This window comes from Sus scrofa, chromosome 7 (assembly GCF_000003025.6).
Source record: "Sus scrofa isolate TJ Tabasco breed Duroc chromosome 7, Sscrofa11.1, whole genome shotgun sequence".
Taxonomy (NCBI): Eukaryota; Metazoa; Chordata; class Mammalia; order Artiodactyla; family Suidae; genus Sus; species Sus scrofa.
In genome coordinates, this window is record NC_010449.5 from 14692158 (window position 1) to 14705932 (window position 13775).

The 13775-nt window shown below is 35.5% G+C and overlaps 1 long non-coding RNA gene across 1 annotated transcript in view; it reads left to right on the forward strand.

Annotated features, from left to right (window-relative positions):
* The window catches only part of LOC106504333, a 201704-nt gene continuing 191115 nt past the window's right edge, over positions 3187-13775 (forward strand). Inside the window, exon 1 of the long non-coding RNA XR_002346334.1 lies at positions 3187-3329. This is a non-coding gene — a long non-coding RNA (uncharacterized LOC106504333). The remainder of the gene's footprint in view (positions 3330-13775) is intronic.

Sequence of the window (13775 nt, forward strand, 5' to 3'; positions counted from 1 at the left end):
ACATGTGAAAACACTTGCTAAAGTGTAAAACACAATGCAAATATCACGGCAACATGTTGGCCAATCTTTGATCCCGTCAGAGTGAAATTAAGGACAACAAAAGCAAAGTTGGAGGTAAGGGTCAGAAGATGAAGACAACAGAGGCTGTGTGGTAAACCTAAACCCTTAAAACAGTAGGTGACATCAGAGGTCAAACTGAGATGATAAATTCTGGGTTAACATAAAGACCTCAAATCTAGTAATTTCTGGGCAAATTAACTTTAAGCAATCAGTGTTTGATAAGCAAGTAAGCAATTGTAATAGGTGTAGAATTCACATAGAAAGCCTCCTACTACCATTTGAAGAAAAAAACAAAGCAACAGAGCAAAACAACACTAGACTAGGTAGATGTCTACAACTCATAGTAGCCTTAAAAGCAAAGTTTATATATATATATTGTTTTTATCTCTGCATTCATGTTTTTTTTCATATGTGTTAGCCTCAGTTCTCAAATTTTATTTGAAGATTGCAATCTACTAAAACTATTAGATTTAAGAAAAATGTACCCATTTATTTTATAGCCTCTAATACATATTAGATTGGGCACCTGATTAATTTTGTTGATTTAATTGATAGATTGGCCAGTTACAGTTGGCTTGAAACATGAAAATTAAATTTCCAAAAATACTGAGAATCCGTTTCGATTAAACTGGAAGTGGTATATTGAATGGTTATGATCACCTAGTATCACATGTAGCACCTGTTTCACAGGGGTTAAAAAAAGTCTGACAAAAAAATAAAGTAGAAAAGGGAGTTTATCTGATTATCCTAAAGAGCTAGCCTGACTGGACTCTTAAAAACCATCCCTCTTCCTAACCTTTACTAGTGTGATTATGATTATTATTAATGTTCGGCTAATAGCATATAACACATGTATGCACTAAGCACTTGATTAAACATTTTAATGTATATTATCTCATGCAATAATTACACTAATCCCCTGTAGTACGTACTATAATCATATTTATTGTACAAATAAGAAAGCTGAGGTTGAGCGAATATAAGTACCTTGTCTATGACCAAACAGGCAGTTTGTGGTCATGATGTGATTCCATTTCAAGCCTCCCTAACTCCCAAATTCATGTTCTTTACCACTATACCATTCCAGCTATACAATATTTAGTATTTGAATACTATTAAGGATCCTAGATTCCCATGTCATCCTGCTATGGTAATCTGCTTCTTTACATGTGCAAAGGACATACATGTCCAGAGGACAAAATCAGCTAAGGCTTTAGTCGTCAACTTCAATAAAATGTCTAGTGAACTCATCCTGGTTCTGTAGATGACTCTTCTATCAGAAGCTAATGTTGGTCAACATATCTTCCTTCCTCCCTTCTTCCTGAGTCCATCGACTTACTGTACCAAGGCTGAAGAGTCTAGAAGAAGTGACCAGTCAAGCGCAAGATCATCAGAAACTTATAGTTTCTCTCCCTGTTCTCTCTTATTTCCCCTTTTTTGCTCTGCTTGTTCAGTGACTGTATTTATCTGTCTCACTATTAAAGATATCTTCTAACACACTAAAAAAAAAAAAGGACAGTTTGACCTTAAGATGGAGTCTTTCAGGTGCTGATTTGGGGAGAATAACCAGGAAGCTTGTTAAGCACAAATGCCATCAACATATTAAAGGATATTTTGCAAACAATTTCAGGGATCATGATAACCCATTTGATTAGATGACTAGGAAGGAAAACTTCCAAGTCTAGGAGAAACAGAAGCAATTTTATCCAAAAGGTGAAGGTTCCCAACAGTTACTTATTAGTTCATGGAACTCAGTGGTCCTAGAAGGCAGGAATAGATTCTTTTAATTTATCTGGAACTGATGATATTGTGATCACATTGAACATTTAATTAATATTTTAAATTAGGAAAACAATAGATTACTGTTCACATAGAGCTTGAGAGGGAGATCCAGAAAGGCATGATATTCATATGCATAGGAAATTCATGTGGGAGAGAAAAACTGAATACTTTACCTTTACGATTAATAAGAAAAATTTTTTCAAAACACTTTTTTCCCAAAAGTAACATAACAAAGCAAGAAATAAGAGAGAAGAACAAGGAAAAGAGAAAAGTTAGGCTGCTCATGAGAAATCAGTTTATTGGACTAAAAATCAGAAATGATTTGAAATAAAGAAATAAGAAATAAAGAAAAAAGAAATGAAGTCGCATAAATCAGAAAGGAAATATCATGTTAATGAGAAGTATCCAAACAAAATCTCTAATGCACAAAGCAATGAATCCCTCACTCTCCCATATTTTAAGCAAGCCACAAGAGAGTGAGGAGACAAAAATGATAGCAAGGCTTGCAGGTGAAATAACTTACAAAGGAATAAATTCCTCTCTTCCTCCATGTTACTTTTTCTCATGATACCACTCTTGAAATTCAGCAGTTCTTTTAAAAAAAGATACTTAAACTGACCTAGTCTGTCACTGAGATGCATTTATCTCTCTCAACATTTCTTCTTAGATATTATCCAACATACCCCCTTGTGGTCAATGAGTTAAGAATCTGGGATTGTCACCGCAGCAGCTTGGGTCACTGCTGTGGCACAGATTCAATCCCTGGCCCAGGAACTTCCATATGCCACAGGTGTGGCCAAATAAATAAATAAATAAATAAAATAAACATACCCACAGATTTCTTTCCTCAGTTTTTTTATCCTCAACTAAAGGTGCACCCTCCTCTAAGCTTCCAGAAGTCAATACCTATGTACATCCATCAGTATAGACCAACAAAAACATTTCTAAGTGGGTGGGTGACTGATTTATGGTAAGATGATGTAATGTATTTATCTCCTGTGCCACTTGTCTGACGATTTTCAAAGATACACCAACATATTAGTAGTAGTCTGATTAGCATCAGTAGCAGCAACAGCAGCGAACATCCTATGTACTCCCCTGCTCTCACCTCATTCCTATGACATGTTTCTACTATTTGAGTTATGATCCCCTTTGTAAGGTAGCCTCGAATAGGAGATTATGGGGTTTTTCCTTTCTTTCTTTCTTTCTTTCTTTTTTTTTTTTTTTCTTTTCCTCTCTTTCCAGTGGGGCTAAAGCCAGCAGGGAATCTTCATTAAAATTCACCATAAGGCCCATTTGTTGGCAATTTCCCTCCTCCCAGCTACTATATCCCTCCTATCCTGCTGTGAACTCTTTGCAGAGCAGAGGAATGACCCATGGAAATCTCACTGCCGCATTGGGGTGCTCAATCCAGGGAAACATTCAAAGCTGCTCCTGTCTGTCAGCTAAAGATGACAAATATTTATCATCTCTGGACACCCCTCCAGGTAGTTTTATATTCATGATTTTGTTTTATCCTGTATTTTAGGAAATGAGATTTCTTTCCTCATGAACTGGTGCAAATAGTGCTGACATTTATAACACTTCTCAAAGACAAGGACTAAAAGAGGGTCTAGGCTTACGCAATGTTAGTTCTTACGAGATGAATATCAGAGGATATTTTTTGAGGTGGTGGTTGTTGTTATCGCATTCTTCCTCTCTGTACCAATGAGACATAACTATGCCAGAGTCATACTTCATATTCATCTATAGGAACATCTGGCCCATGTCTAACATTTAATTTCCACACCATTAGAGTCAAACAATACATGTACATCAGTAGATAATGTAATGCATTATCACGCAAGGCAGAGAGTAGCAATTTATTAGCCTAATTTAAAATAGCCTTCAGCAAAAAATTGTGCATCTTAATTCAGAGTTCTGAATGGAATGACATGTTTTCCAGTAAAATTCAAAAGTATATACTCAGACATGCTTTGGAAAAACTTTCCTGCATATATTATCTTCTGCATTATTCAAGGATGAGATATCAATTCTGTTTTTTATGTTCTAAACCAATTTCACCCATTATAACACAAAAAGAGATAACAGCCCTAGGAAAAGAAAAAAAAAAGGGAATTCCTTGGAACATGACCCCACATTTTTATTTCTTAGAAATCATAACTTGGATGTGTAGGTTACTCAGAATTTCTTTGCATATACTTAAATAACAGAATATTGCTTGCTTTGAGTGTGTTGTAAATTTTGCTTCTGTTTCTTCTCTTTAAGATATTTTGGTACTACTTTAGTTTTTAGACGATGATATATAGAGTCTTAGTGGAAAAATATAACTTTTATAAGGATTTAAATGATATAATCTTAGAAAGTAACTTAACCTCTACAGCCAAGCAGAGATCATTTTTATTATTAAAACAGACATATTCTTTTTTTTTTTTTTTTTTCATACTATCTTCCATCATGCTCTGGCTGGGTCACTATGCCTTAAAGCAGAAATAGATACAACACTGTAAATCAAGTATACTTTAATTAAAAAAAGACATAATCAAATGTCTTCTCAGTTCCTATAATGAAAATCAAAGTTTAGTTTCTTAAAACAAATGTCCTATCTAGAGAGAGATGAAGTACCTGTTAACACCAGTAGAGAACATTTCCATTCCCCTAAATAAGTGAAAATAATAGTATATACTTATAGCATGTATATGACAATGTAAATTTTGAATTCTGGGACAACCAAAGCATAGATATAAGGCACAATGCATATGACAATTTAATCTCAAAAGAGTTGGGGAAAATTTGTCATCTTGGGGTTCCAAGGTAGTACTTAATCTGGTATTGAATCTTTTTTTTTAACAAATGATGTGTAAGGTCCATGACAGTCCCTATGACAAATGCATATGCCCAAATTTCCATGAGTTCATAGATTAATAAGGAAGATAACAAATGCACATATATAATCAGAGTATGTAATATAACATGCTAAATGCCATTCAAATCAGAAAATGTGCTTTTGGAGATGAAGGAGAGAGGGATTATTTCTAGCTCTGGGCAGCAGAAAGCCTTCAAAGAAGAGTCAGTTTTGTGCTGGAATTTAGAGAACAAGTTGGCGTATATTAATGTGTTCAATGACACAGCCAGAAGGCAAGATCCTGGCACTTTAAGAAAGTTACTTAGATAGTAAGTCAGTCATTCTTTACCACAATTAGTATGGATCACCCTGCCCCCAAATTCCCTTATCTTACTATCATGTTTTCTCCTGGTAAGCCAAACCTTTAGCTAGGATCCAGCAGTTAGGCTAGAACTATTTGCTGCTGTTGAGCTCTTGAGATCTTCCATTTGAAACCTATAACATGACTGAAATTTTATTCCCTTTATTTCACTCTGGCATTGTGAAATTGTCAAATGTGTTTTGGTATTGCTACCATCTGCCTAGTGACTGGTGTGGGGAAAATGCAGGAACCATCCTAATCCCCGACTGCCTGTACCTATTCCAGAGAACCTAGACATTTTACTATGTGAACTTCCAAACCTGCTGTTAAGCCTTGATAGTCTTCGAATTAGTTTGTGTCTTCATTACTTCATTTTACTCCAATGGCTTGAATTTATCACAGAGTTAGAACATTTGTCAACAAGCTTGAATATCTATTCACACATGTCTTACCCTACACAGGGGCAGATATGCAAATTAATTTCTCCAACTCTTCTGTTTAGAAGGGGGAATTTCGGAGTTCCTGTCGTGGCTCAGTGGTTAACGAATCTGACTAGGAACCATGAGGTTGCAGGTTCGCTCCCTGCCCTTGCTCAGTGGGTTAACAATCCGGTGTTGCCGTGAGCTGTGGTGTAGGTTGCAGATGCGGCTCGGATCCCGCGTTGCTGTGGCTCCGGCGTAGGCCGGTGGCCACAGCTCCAATTAGACCTCTAGACTGGGAACCTCCACATGCTGAGAGAGCAGCCCAAGAAAAGGCAAAAAGACAAAAAAAAAAAAAAAAAAAAAAAAAAAGAAGAAGAAGAAGAAGCGGGAATTTCCTGCACCCTTTTTTTCTGCCCCTCTTCCTTTCTTTGGTTCTTTGTGGCTGGTCAGAGTTACATGAGACATATTAATAGAAGAAGATCAAATTTAGTTCCATGTGTACAAGAATCCATATGCATGAGAGAATCAGAGAGAGAAAAGTAAAATGAGGTATACATGCCATACTGCGCTAAGGAATGGGATAAGGGCCAGGGGCTTCCAAGGACAGGAGGATCATTTATAGGATGATAAGAAGAGCAGATGTTTAATAATTAAATGCTTTCCCTGCCATATAGACAGGGTCACTTATATAAAATTTATCTTTGGTCATAATTCTTTTCTGGGAAATGTCTCCAATTTAAATTTCTTTAGGTAGCTAAGGGAGGGACAGTAGTTTGTCTTTAGCTTAAAGGGTCTTCACTGCCTTTAGCTCAAAATAATCCACCTGTCAAAGTAGCCACCTTGGGGAGGCCTGTTCTGAACTACACTTCCAAAGTTTTCTAAAGTTGGGAATGAATAGTAACCTTGGGTGTTTTCTCTCTGTTATACATTACAATAGAAGTAATACAGTAAATTTAAAATGATGATAAAAATTTAAAAGTTAAAATCCACCTCTCCAATCTCAATTGCTCAGCCCCAGGCTTGTTTCCTAGAGACAATTACATTTAAATGTTTCTAATTTTAGTTCTTACATTGATTATCACTATAATTACAACTACTAGGCTGTCAATAGCTTATAAAGACTTCTTTATAGGAAGAAGAGGAATTTAGTTCACTTACCAGAGTTGTCTTCTATCTGCATTCCAATTTATATTAAATTATTGTTTTCAATTCTTCAAGCCATGACCTTCATAATTTTAAAAGATATTGGTTCTTCAATGTCAAGGTGACCTCCACCATGTAAGATTGTTTCATTTGATCAATAAATATTTATTGAGTACCCACATTGATCAAACACTGTGCTAGATTCTGGTAAGAAAATATCTGAAATAGCCATAAACATTGTCATTATGGAAATTATCACCTAACAAAAAAACAAAAATCAGTCATTTATAACACAAACATATTATTATGACAAATATTACCCAGATGTTCATAAAGATATGAGAATTTACATTGAGGAATTCAGGGAGGGTTTCTCAGAAAAGATTATCTTTGATAAGAGATCTGAAAGATAAGTAGGATTTGACTATGTGAAAAATGGTAACAAGAGCATTCCAGGCAGAAGAGCAGCTCATGCAAATGCCCTGTGACAGAAAAGTCATGGAGAGTGTAATATGAAAGAAGCCAGTGTGACTCAAATGGAGAAAGCCAGAAAGATCAACAAGTTAAACAGAAAAAATACATATTGAAAGGCCATGCAGAGGTTGCAGTCGCCATTAAGGAGTTTTGCCTTTTTTCTAAGAGCAAGGGGGAAACACTTAATAGTTTTTAGGTAGAGACAAATCATGATTAGAATAGAATTTCAAGTTTACCCTCCAGTGTCCTGCATTTTTACCCTCCTCATGATTTCTGATTTTGGTGGCATAATTGTGTGTGGATGTTTTCATATCTTTACTGTATATATACCTTTACTGTTGAACCTTGTCATTTGTGGTATTTTGTTTCTGGTTGCAGCCTTTTCTTTTCTGCCTAGAGAAGTTCCTTTAGTATTTGTTGTAAATCTGATTTAGTGTTTCTGAATTATCTTAGCTTTTGCTTATCTGTAAAGCTTTTGATTTCTCCTTCAAATCTGAATGAGAGCCTTGCTGGGTAAAGTAATCTTGGTTGGAGGGTTTTTCCTTTTATCACATTAAATATATCATGCCACTCCCTTCTGGCCTGCAGAGTTTCTGCTGAAAAATCTGCCAATAACCTTATCAGGGTTCCCTTGTATGTTATTTGTTTCTTTTCCCTAGCTGCTTTCAATATTTTCTCTTTGTCTTTAATTTTGGTCCATTTGATTAATATGTGTCTCCTTGGGTTTATTTTATATGGTACTTGTTGTACTTCCTGGATTTGAGTGAGTGGTTCCTTTCCCATGTTAGGGAAGTTTTTGGCTATTATCTCTTTGAATTCTTTTTCTGTCCCTTTCTCTCTCTCTTCTGCTTCTGGCACCCCTACAATATGGATGATGGAGCATTTAGCATGTCCCCAGAGTTCTCTGAGACTCTCTTCATTTGTTTCCAATCTTTTTTCACTTTTCTGTTCTGCATCTGTGATTTCCACTAATCTGTCCTCCTCCTCACTTATTTGTTCTTCTCCCTCCTGAATTCTGCTATTGGCTACTTCTAATGAATTTTTTATTTCAGTTTTTGTATTTTGCATCTCTTCTTGCTTAAGTTTTATATCTTGTATTTCTTAGCTCATTGTTTCCTGTAAATTATCCATCTTTGCCTCCAGTTTATTTCCAATGTCTTGCATCATCTTCAGGATCAACAGTCTAAAGTATTTTTCCTGGAAGCTGAGAATCTCAATATTATCAAAATGACTATACTACCCATGGCAATCTACAGATTCAATTCAATCCCTATCAAATTACCAAGGACATTTTTCACAGAACTTGAACAAAATATTTTAAAGTTTGTTTGGAAGCACAAAAGACCCAGAATAGCCAAAGACATCCTGAAAAAGAATCAGGATGGAATCAGGCCCCTGGACTTCAGACTATGCTACAAAGCAACAGTCATCAAAACTGTATGGTACTGGCACAAAGACAGACATATAGATCAGTGGAACAGGATAGAAAGCCCAGAATTAAACCCATGCACCTACTGTAAACTAATCTATGACAAAGGAGGCAAAAATATACAATAGAGAAAAGACAGCTTGTTCAATAAGTGGTGCTGGGAAAACTGGATGGCCACATGAATGAAATTAGAACACTCCCTAATACTATACACAAAAATAAACTCAAAATGGATAAAAGACCTAGATATAAGACCAGATACTATGAAACTCTTAGATGAAAACATAGGCCAAACACTCTCTGACATAAACCACAGCAACATCTTCTCAGGTCTACCTCTTAGAGTAATGACAGTAAAAACAAAAATAAACAAATGGGACTTAATTAAACTTAAAAGTCTCTGCACAGCAAAGGAAACCCTAAACAAAAATACAATCCACAGAATGGGAGAAAATATTTGCAAATGAAGCAACTGACAAGGGATAGTTTATAAACACCTCCTACTGCTCAATACCAAAAAAAACAAACAACCCCATCAAAAAAATGGGAAGAAGATCTAAACAGACAATTTTCCAAAGAAGACATATGGAAGGCCAACAAACACGTGAAAAGATGTTCAACATCACTCATTATTAGAGAAATGCAAATCAAAACCACTATGAGGTACCACCTTATGCCGGCCAGAATAGCCATCATCAAAAAGTCTACAAACAATAAGTGCTAGAGAAGGTGTGGAGAAAAAGGAACCCTACTACACTGTTGGTGGGAATGTAAATTGGTGCAACCACTGTGGAAAACAGTATGGAGATTCCTCAGAAAACTAAAAATAGAATTACCATTTGATCTGGCAATCCCATTCCTGGGCATCTATCCAGAGAAAACCATGACTTGAAAAGACACATGTACTCCAGTGTTCATTGCAGCACTATTTTCAGTAGCCAAGACATGGAAACAACCTAAATGCCCATTGACAGAGGAGTGGATCCAGAAGATGTGGTACACATACACAATGGAATATTACTCAGCCATTAAAAGGAATGAAATAACAGCATTTTTAGCTACATGGATAGACCTAGAAATTATCATGTAGGTGAAGTCAGTCAGACAGTGAGACACCAACATCAAATGCTATCACTTACATGTGGAATATGAAAAAAGGACACAATTCACTTCTTTACAGAACAGATACTGACTCAAAGACTGAAAAACTTATGGTTTCCAAAGGAGAGAGTGGTGGGTGGAGGGATGATAGGGGTTTGGGATGGAAATGCTATATCATTGTACAACTATAAATGTAATAAATTCATTGAGTAATGCAAAAAAATAAAAGTTTACCCTGATCATAGTTTGATGGGTATTAATTAATGAGCTGCAGTATTTTTTTTTCCACTTAGCTTTCACTTCTGTTGGTCTTAACCTTACTTTGAAGTTATCAAGATTTTTATTATCTTATTTACTTAATTACTATATATGAGCCCTCAATGTTTTCCCTATGGGTTAAATGTAAACGTTAAAATATCTCCTCCCATCCCATGTGACTCAGAAATCCCACTCCTAGGTATTTGTCTGGACATAAGTGAATGCAACAACCACCAAAAACTGTGGATGTGCACAGCAGCTTTATTCATAATAACCAAAAATCAAAAATAATTCAAATATCCAAAAGGAGAATGGCTATATTGTAGTATATAAATTAAGTGATATATTAAATATTACATAACAATGAAAACAGAATGAACTACTGGCAAACATGATAATAAGAATGACTCTTGCAGCAAAAGAGGCACAAAATAATATACGTGAGAGGATTGCATATAGAGCAAGTTCAAGAACTGACAAAACTCATCATTAGTAATAGCAGTTGGAATGGTCTTTACCATTTTTTGGGTGGGAGAGGTATGACTAGAAAAGGGCAGAAATTTACCTTTTGGGGGGCTGGAAGTATTCTATGTTTTGATCTTGGTAGTGGCTACTTAGACGTATGCATCTTTAAAAACTCATCAAACATTATAAGGGTAGTGAACTTGATGCTCCTCAGTCTATATATTATTCTTCCCTCAATAAAAATGTGAAAAGAAAACCAAAAGCACCACTTATAATGCTATGATGTTACACATACTCCAGATCCAAGTGACACATTGACACATGTCATGTATATCTGTCTAAAGAGATTTTTCCAAAGGTGAAGATTAAGTGATTCTTTTTTATCTTCTTTAATTTTCTCAAAATCATACAATATGGACAGTGTACTTTAAAATCCTTGCATGTCAGAAAATGTCTTTATTTTGCACTCTCATTTTATTAATTGTTTGGCTTTAAATCGTTTCCCCTTAGAACACTGAAGGGACTGTTCCATTGTTTTCTAGAATATGGTATTTTTAATAAATATTCTAAAGTTATTCTGATTTTTATAACTTTTGAAATTTCATTTGCAAGTTTCAAGGAGCTTTCTTTTACACTTAGAGTTCTAAAATTTTACTGTGATACCTAGAGATATTGTATTTGTTTTCTGTCACTGCTTACGAAATTAACCGAATTTAGTAGTTTAAAATAACACCTGTATATTATAGCATAATTTTTGTAGGTCAGAGGTCTAGGAATGACTTAGCTAAATCCTCTACTCAGGGTCTCACAAGGCTAAAATCAAGGTGGGTTTTTCTTTTTTGTTTTTAATTTTTTATTGTTATTTCCCCAATACGATTTTTTTTCTACTGTACAGCATGGTGACCCAGTTACACATACGTGTATACATTCTTTTTTCTCACATTATCATGCTCCATCATAAGTGACTAGACATAGTTCCCAGTGATGCAAAGCTGGATCTCACTGTTTATCCATTCCAAAGGCAATAGTCTGCATCTATTAACCCCAAGCTCCCAATCCATCCCACTCCCTCCCACTCGCCCTAGGCAACCACAAGCCTATTCTCCAAGTCCATGATTTTATTTTCTGTGGAAAGGTTCATTGTGCCATATATTAGATTCCAGATATAGCTGACATCATATAGTATTTGGCTTTCTCTTTCTTATTTGATTTTTTCAGTGTGAGAGTCTCTAGTGAGAGTCTCTAGCATCCACGTTGCTGCAAATGGCTTTACTTTGTTCTTTTTTAATGACTGAGTAGTATTCCATCATGTATATATACCACATCTTACTAATCCAATCATCTGTCAATGGACATTTGGGTTGTCTCCATGTCTTGGCTATTATGAATAGTGCTCCAATGAACATGTGGGTACATGTGTCTTTTTTAAGGCAAGTTTTGTCAAGATATATGCCCAAGAGTGGGATTGCTGGATCATATGGTAGTTCTATGTACAATTTTCCAAGGTAACTCCATACTGTTCTCCATAGTGGTTGTACCAACTTACATTCTCACCAACAGTACAGGAGTGTTCCCTTTTCTCCACACTTCCTCCAGCATTTGTTATTTGTGGACTTATTAATGATGGCCATTCTGACTGGTGTGAGGTGGTATCTCATGGTAGTTTTGATTTGCATTTCTCTAATAATCAGGGATGTTGAGCATTTTTTCATGTGCTTATTAGCCATGTCTATATCTTCCTTGGAGAACTGTCTATTCAGGTCTTTTGCCCATTTTTCCATTGGGTGGTTGGCTTTTTTGCTGTTGAGTTATATAAGTTGTTTGTATATTTTAAAGATTAATCTCTTGTCAGTTGCATCATTTGAAACTATTTTCTCCAATTCTGTAAGTTGTCCTTTTGTTTTCTTTTTGGTTTCCTTTGCTATGTAAAAGCTTGTTAGTTTGATTAGGTCCCATTTGTTTATTTTTGCACTTATTTATGTTTCTTTGGGAGACTGACCTAAGAAAACCTTCATAAGGTTGATGTCAGAGAATGTTTTGCCTATGTTCTCTTCCAGGAGTTTGATGATGTCTTGTCTTATATTTAAGTCTTTCAGCCATTTTGAGTTTATTTTCATGCATGATGTGAGGGTGTGTTCTAATTTCATTGATTGTCATGCAGCTGTCCAGGTTTCCCAGCAATACTTTCTGAAAAGACTGTCTTTTTCACATTTGATGTTCTTGACTCCTTTGTTGAAGATTAATTGACCATAGGTGTCTGGGTTTATTTCTGGTTTCTCTATTCTGTTCCATTGGTCTGTATGTCTGTTTTGGTACCAGTAACACACTGTCTTGATGACTCTGGCTTTGAAATATTGCCTGAAGTCTGGGAGAGTTATGCTTCCTGCTTGGTTTTTGTTCATCAGAATTGCTGTGGCAATTCTGAGTCTTTTATGGTTCCATATAAATTTTTGGATTGCTTGTTCTAGTTCTGTGAAAAATGTCATGGGTAATTTGGTAGGGATTGCGTTGAATCTGTAGATTGCTTTGGGTAGCATGGCCATTTTTACAATATTAATTTTTCCAACCCAGGAATATGGAATATCTTTCCATTTCTTTATATCTTCTTTAATTTCCTCGATTAATGTTTTACAGTTCTCAGCATAGAAGTCTTTCACCTCTTTGGTCAGGTGTATTCCCAGGTATTTGATTTCTTGGGGTGCAATTTTAAAAGGTATTGTATTTTTGTTTTCCTTTTCTAATATTTCATTTTTAGTATACAGAAATGCAAGTGATTCAATATGTATGCCACTAGTATAGGAGCACCCAGATATCTCCAACAAATACTAATAGACATAAAAGGAGAAATTGATGGGAATACAATCATAGTAGAAGATTTTTAACACCCCACTCACATCAATGGACAGATCCTCTAGACAGAAAATCAATAAATCAGCAGAGATCCTAAAGGAAACAAGAGAAAAGCTATACTTAATTGAGATTTTGAGGACATTACATCCCAAAAAATCAGAATATACCTTCTTCTCAAGTGCACATGGAACACTCTCAAGAATTGATCACATACTGTGGCACAAAGCTAACCCCAACAAATTTAAGAGTATAGAAATTATTTCAAGTATCTTCTCTGATCATAATGGCATGAAACTAGAAATCAACCACAGGAAAAGAAATGAGAAAAAACTTACTACATGGAGACTAAACAACATGTTGCTAAAAAACCAATGGGTCAATGAGGAAATCAAGAAGGAAATTAAAAAATACCTTGAAGAAGAAAGGGTTGGGGGAAAAACTGTAACTGCAATGTATACATCTAAGGATAACCTGACCCCCTTGCTGTACAGTGGGAAAATAAAAATAAATTAAAAAAATACCTTGAGACAAATGATAATGAAGGGACAACCTCTCAAAATCTATGGGATGTCACAAAAGCAGTGC